Below are 6,994 nucleotides of genomic sequence, written 5' to 3'. Positions count from 1 at the left end.
TTTCTAAAATTCAAATGAAAAGGGATCGACTCACCGGGATCCGAAGATGTGTAGTGCTTGTAACCCTTGCCGGGCGTGGAGAGTCATAGAATCATAGAATAGAATCATAGAATCATAGAATAATAGAATCATAGAGTTGGAAGAGACCACAAGGGCCATCGAGTCCAACCCCCTGCTAAGCAGGAAACACCATCAGAGCACTCCTGACATATGGTTGTCAAGCCTCTGCTTAAAGACCTCCAAAGAAGGAGACTCCACCACACACCTTGGCAGCAAATTCCACTGTTGAACAGCTCTTACTGTCAGGAAGTTCTTCCTAATGTTTAGGTGAAATCTTCTTTCTTGTAGTTTGGAACCATTGCTCCGTGTCCGCTTCTCTGGAGCAGCAGAAAACAACCTTCCTCCCTCCTCTATGTGACATCCTTTTATATATTTGAACATGGCTATCATATCACCCCTTAACCTCCTCTTCTCCAGGCTAAACATGCCCAGCTCCCTTAGCCGTTCCTCATAAGGCATCGTTTCCAGGCCTTTGACCATTTTGGTTGCCCTCCTCTGGACACGTTCCAGTTTGTCAGTGTCCTTCTTGAACTGTGGTGCCCAGAACTGGACACAGTACTCCAGGTGAGGTCTGACCAGAGCAGAATACAGTGGCACTATTACTTCCTTTGATCTAGATGCTATACTCCTATTGATGCAGTCCAGAATTGCATTGGCTTTTTTAGCTGCCGCGTCACACTGTTGGCTCATGTCAAGTTTGTGGTCAACCAAGACTCCTAGATCCTTTTCACATGTACTGCTCTCAAGCCAGGTGTCACCCATCTTGTATTTGTGCCTCTCATTTTTTTTGCCCAAGTGCAATACTTTACATTTCTCCCTGTTAAAATTCATCTTGTTTGTTTTGGCCCAGTTCTCTAATCTGTCAAGGTCGTTTTGAAGTGTGATCCTGTCCTCTGGGGTGTTAGCCACCCCTCCCAGTTTGGTGTCATCTGCAAATTTGATCAGGATGCCCTTGAGTCCATCATCCAAGTCGTTGATAAAGATGTTGAATAAGACCGGGCCCAAGACAGAACCCTGTGGCACCCCACTAGTCACTCTTCTCCAGGATGAAAAGGAACCATTGATGAGCACCCTTTGGGTTCGGTCAGTCAGCCAGTTACAAATCCACTGAGTGGTAGCATAGTCAAGACCGCATTTTACCAGCTTCTTTACAAGAATATCATGGGGCATCTTGTCAAATGCCTTGCTGAAATCAAGGTAGGCTACATCCATTGCGTTCCCTTCATCTACCAGGCTTGTAATTCTGTCAAAAAACGAGATCAGGTTAGTCTGACATGACTTATTTTTCAGAAATCCATGCTGACTATTGGTGATCACAGCATTCCTTTCTAGGTGCTCACAGACTGTTTGCTTAATGATCTGCTCCAGAATCTTCCCTGGTATTGATGTCAGACTGACTGGGCGGTAATTATTTGGGTCCTCTCTTTTCCCCTTTTTGAAAATAAGGACATTTGCCCTCCTCCAGTCTGCCGGGACTTCGCCTGTTCTCCAGGAATTCTCAAAGATGACTGCCAGTGGTTCTGAGATCACATCTGCCAGTTCTTTTAATACTCTTGGATGCAGTTCATCTGGCCCTGGAGATTTGAATACATCTAAACTAGCCAAGTATTCTTGTACTATCTCCTTAGTTATTCTGGGCTGTGTTTCCTCTGTTGAATCATTTGGTCCAAATTCTTCAGGTCGGGCATTGTTTTCTTTATCGGAGAAGACTGAGGCAAAGAAGGCATTGAGGAGTTCAGCCCTTTCTGTGTCCCCTGTTTGCATTTCACCATCTTCTCCTCTGAGTGACCCCACTGTTTCTTTGTTCTTCCTTTTGCTACGAACATACCCATAAAAGCCTTTTTTGTTGCTTTTAACCTCTCTAGCAAGCCTGAGTTCATTCTGTGCTTTAGCTTTTCTGACTTTGTGTCTACACGTGCTGGCTATTTGTTTGAATTCCTCTTTGGTGGTTTCCCCCCTTTTCCCTTTTTTGTACACATCCTTTTTTAATCTTAACTCAGTTAAAAGTTCTTTAGATAGCCACCCTGGCTTCTTTAGGCACCTTCCATGTTTCCGTCTCATTGGTATTGCCTGAAGTTGTGCTTTAACTATCTCCAGGCACAAAAAGTTGTGCTTTAACTATCTCCAGGCAATACCAATGAGTCAATGGTGTCCGTAACGTGGATCAAGAAGCCTCACACAGTTTCCTTTAAATCAGCCTCACACGGTTTTCTTTTTAGTCAGCCTCACACGGGGCACCACTTGATGGAAATCAGCCGTCATCAAATGGTGCACAGCATAGAAAAAACACAGAGAGACAGCGAGTATTTTCAGGGTGGAGGGCAGCTCATTCGAACTTCTCTCTCCGGTATTTTTATTGTACTTCTCTTTGTCTCACAGCCTGCATGGCCATCTGCCAATGTCTCACATTACATTGCCCGATCATGGCTTTACAACACCCATCACCATATAAGGTAATTACTGCCCAGAGGGAACACAACTCCATATAAGGTCAATACACTCAATACACTGCAAGGCACAGACATGCCGGTCCGATGTCAGCGAGGCACCAGGCAGCATTACAAGCCTCTGCCATGGCTTCCTGGCTCCCACAATCTACCTTCTGTCCACACCTGGCTTACTGTGCTAAAATAATATTCACATCCACTTTTGCCTATGACCCCCCTCTGACCCCCTCATCACCACTAACATGTGCTCCTCAGAAGCTTTCTCATGAGGGAATGTGGCCCCTCAGTCTCAAAAGGGGTCCTCTACTCTGATTTGATGGCAGCTGGAATAAAATGTGCTTTGGTAGAAGCTTGTATATCTGTTATCTACTGAGTTGAATAGGATCCAAAAGGCAGCAGTCTGATTGGTCCTAGAACAATAGGATTCAGAATGCAGCAGTCTGATTGGTCCTAGAACAATAGGATTCAGAATGCAGCAGTCTGATTGGTCCTAGAACAATAGGATACAGAATGCAGCAGTCTGATTGGTCCACAGGAGCCACCCAATCCAACTCCAGGTGGAAGTGAATCTGCAACTTGATTGGCCTACAGGAGAATCCCGGAATTAGCCAATCACATGGGGCCCATTGTGTAAATAATGTATATAAAGCAGACATTCTGGGGGAACTTCCATTCCTCCTCACCACTATGAGCTGAATAAAGAACATGAAATCCACTCTTGACTCCGAGTATATTTCAATATCTTACTAGCCATGCTATTAAAGCTTTCTCTAAGCCATCTTCTGATACAAACGGAAGCATCACAGAAATCACCGTTCGCCTGTCATCTAACATCTTTTCATGACATTCTCCTTGTGCAAAGACGACACAGTAATGCAGATCATAATTTACTGCTTTGTAAGCAGTAATGGGCTTTCGCTTTTCCTGGAAGGTTGCCACTTTTCCGGTGGGCAGAGTTCTCTGTGCCCATTAAAGCAGTTTCCTAGAAACCGAGGGGTAGCGATGGAAATACTTTAACCTGGTGTTTTCTATTTGGCAAGTTATTAAAGTTATAGGTTGTCTGTGGAAAAGAGGTCAGTAACCCTGGCTAGTATGATGAGATGCAAAGGTGGAGAGGACCCCTTTAATGGTTTGATAAGAGGTTCAGAATATTGGGAAGAATTTTGTACTGCTATTGCAGGTGAAGGACCAAAAATGTTAGATACCCAAGTTGAACGCGCCAGAGCGTGCTTGTTCTACACAAGAATTAGAGGCACAGGATTGCAGCAGTTTTCGCATTTTGTTCCTGGGGTTATTGGAAGCTTATCTGGGCTTCTACGGTAAAGGTAAAGGTAAAGGGACCCCTGACCATCAGGTCCAGTCGTGGCCGACTCTGGGGTTGCGGCGCTCATCTCGCTTTATTGGCCGAGGGAGCCGGCGTACAGCTTCCGGGTCATGTTGCCAGCATGACTAAGCCGCTTCTGGCGAACCAGAGCAGCGCACGGAAACGCCGTTTACCTTCCCGCTGGAGTGGTACCTATTTATCTACTTGCACTTTGACGTGCTTTCGTACTGCTAGGTTGGCAGGAGCAGGGACAGAGCAATGCGAGCTCATCCCATTGTGGGGATTCGAACCGCTGACCTTCTGATCGGCAATTTCTAGGCTCTGTGGTTTAACTAACAGCGCCACCCGTGTCGGGCTTCTAGGGAGAAGATCACACAAAAAAGCTTCCCTGGGAGGAAATGTGTCTACTGTTCCCTATCTTCTATTGAGTGTGGCTCAAAAGGTCTGGTCAATGCCCTGCGTGAGTTTTGTGCGCTTGGATCCAGAATCATTTGCAATAAACAGGGGCTCCTAGACAGACAAGGTGGAAAGCAGGGTTGATACTAGCACCCTGGGGTTCACTGCTCTGTGTGAAGAGCTTAGTCTGCAAGCTCCACAACGGGAAAGGACCATAGCTCAGTGGTAGAAAAGTTCCCTGGTTCAATCCCCAGCAACTCTAGTTAGGGCTGGGAGATACAGAGCCACTGCCAGCCAGTTCTGTCAATATTGAGCTAGGTGGGCCCATGCACTGACTCAGTCTAAGGCAGTGTTTCCCAACCTTGTGCCTCCAGCTGTTTTTGGACTACATTTCCCATCATCCCTTGCCACTGGTCTTGCTAGTCAGGGATGATGGGAGTTGTAGTTCAAAAACAGCTGGAGGCACAAGGTTGGGAAACACTGGTCTAAGGCATCTATTTGGACATTATAGTGGGGTATAGTGGGAAAAAGTTCACATTGGGCAACCAATGCAGCCTTTGGTTTCAGATAGTACATGGGCAGACAAATCTAAAAAGGGGCAAGTGGGTGCCAGTGACAGGTACATATAACATATGTGAATATTATGCACATCTGTGCCCTCCTTTGTACTAATTTTGGGTAATGCAATGCCACTTGTTATGTACTGAAGTTCTCACCCTGGGCCAGCAGGGGGATACTGTAGATAGTTTTCACTCAGGTCCACATATGCAAATAAAAGATTGAAAGTGACGTTCAGTGATTGGATAGTTACAGAAAGTGGTTACAGTTGCGTTGTAGTGGAGCTCTATATAAGCAGGCTGGCTGAACCCTTCGGTTCTGTTCTGGCCTGTGAATAAACAAGAGCTGTTTGAAATCGCTGTGTCATCTGATATGTTCACCCACAACTTAACATCACTTTTTTAGCAATGCACCTTTTCCATAGTGTTAGCAGAGGCCGAAACCACAGCCTTGTGCATACATATTGCTGCGGGAGGGAGGGAAGTTGCTTTCCGTTCTCTGAGGCTTATTTTAGAATAAATATGCACACATCACAAGGTCAGGTGACAAGCTGATTGTGGGAAACAATGTCTTCGGAAAGCCAGTGCAAGCCATTATACTTTTGGTATCTGGGACCAACTTTGTTTTTATTTTTTTCTGATAAATTTGAGATAACGATCAGGAGGTCAAACAGATCGCCATGCACTTAGGCCACTTCTAAGGGACTAGGATTGCTCCTGTCATCTTTTTGATAAATGCATCATTTTGCCACCAGCCATCACCTTTGAAAAATGCACACAGGTTAACCTATTTGGAAAAGTACCACAAAACCATTCGTTTGCCATGTGGTGTGCGCGCTCTCTCTCTCTCTAACCCTGACACCTGTAAAGCATAAATTATCTCCCACTCACCAAGCTGCTACCAAAGAAGAGGTATAAGTTGCATCGCAACCTATGCAATTTGCAAGTTACTTCTTGAAAAATAAATCTTATTGATCATAGCAATCCCCCGGAGGAGAAAGATGCGAAGGGAGTGACGGCTCTAAGGCAACGTTGTGGCTTCTGGCATTTCCTTAATGCTTCTACACGTTTTTAATTCATCAAGGTCACAATGACCTAATTTTGCCACCGCCCGATGAAAACGTAAGTGGGATGTGTTAATTAATAATCACACCAGCAATGAGCAGGCGAGAAAAGTTGTGTAGAGTTGCTGTTTTCTATGTTTTTTTACCCCCAGTATGTAGGTCTCATATGCCACCTGCTGGGCAAATCACAGTATATTGTTCCCAACAGTACAAATCTTAATTTTAATTCTTAACACCCCGCCGCCCTTGGTATTACTGTTGTCGATTTCTGTGATATCAAGTTTATTTACGCATGTATATGGACAAGAGCAGGATACGAAAGGTCACAGCACTAATATTCCATCAGACCCCATCAGATTTCAAGAGCAGAGGCATCTAAGCAATAGCTTCGGGTTATCTTGGAGACGAAGCATTTACTCAGACCTCCGTTTGCCTCGCCCAGGAAACCCCATGCTTTGGTGCTGAACAAACAGTAATCAGGTTTTCCACCGATTGCTGTTTGTTCCAATTTAGTGCTAAAGAGTGGGTTCTCCGGGAGAAAGCAGAAGGGCAAGGGCAAAACAGCTCGGACCTTTGCCTAGAAAGCACAAGACAAGCGGAAAGCCGCTCAGAGCCATGTTTGCAGGCACATCATGAGCGGCAGTGTGGATGAGCCCTAAATTAGGTCTTTGTGTCACTTTGCCAGGCCAGTTTCAACACTGCCAAGCCCATTAGTTCACCCACAAGCACTTTGCTCACCTCCAGCTAGGGGAGGGGGGAAGTAAAAGCATCTTCATGATAAACATTTAGGTACCAGGCAAATGCTTGCCTCTTCAACCAGGCCTTTGGCTGATTAACATCTGATACCCTGTTAAATGGGACGTGGGTGGTGCTGTGGGTTAAACCACAGAGCCTAGGACTTGCCGATCAGAAGGTCGGTGGTTCAAATCCCCGTGACGGGGTGAGCTCCCGTTGCTCGGTCCCTGCTCCTGCCAACCTAGCAGTTCAAAAGCATGTCAAAGTGCAAGTAGATAAATAGGTACCACTCCGGCAGGAAGGTAAACAGCATTTCCATGTGCAGCTCTGGTTTGCCAGAAGCGGCTTAGTCTTGCTGGCCACATGACCCGGAAGCTGTATGCCGGCTCCCTTGGCCATGAGCGCCGCAAC

Source organism: Podarcis erhardii, assembly GCF_964252035.2.
Source record: "Podarcis erhardii genome assembly, chromosome: 4".
NCBI lineage: Eukaryota > Metazoa > Chordata > Lepidosauria > Squamata > Lacertidae > Podarcis > Podarcis erhardii.
The sequence above is the reverse complement of the archived record's forward strand: the minus strand, read 5'-3'. Positions refer to the sequence as shown.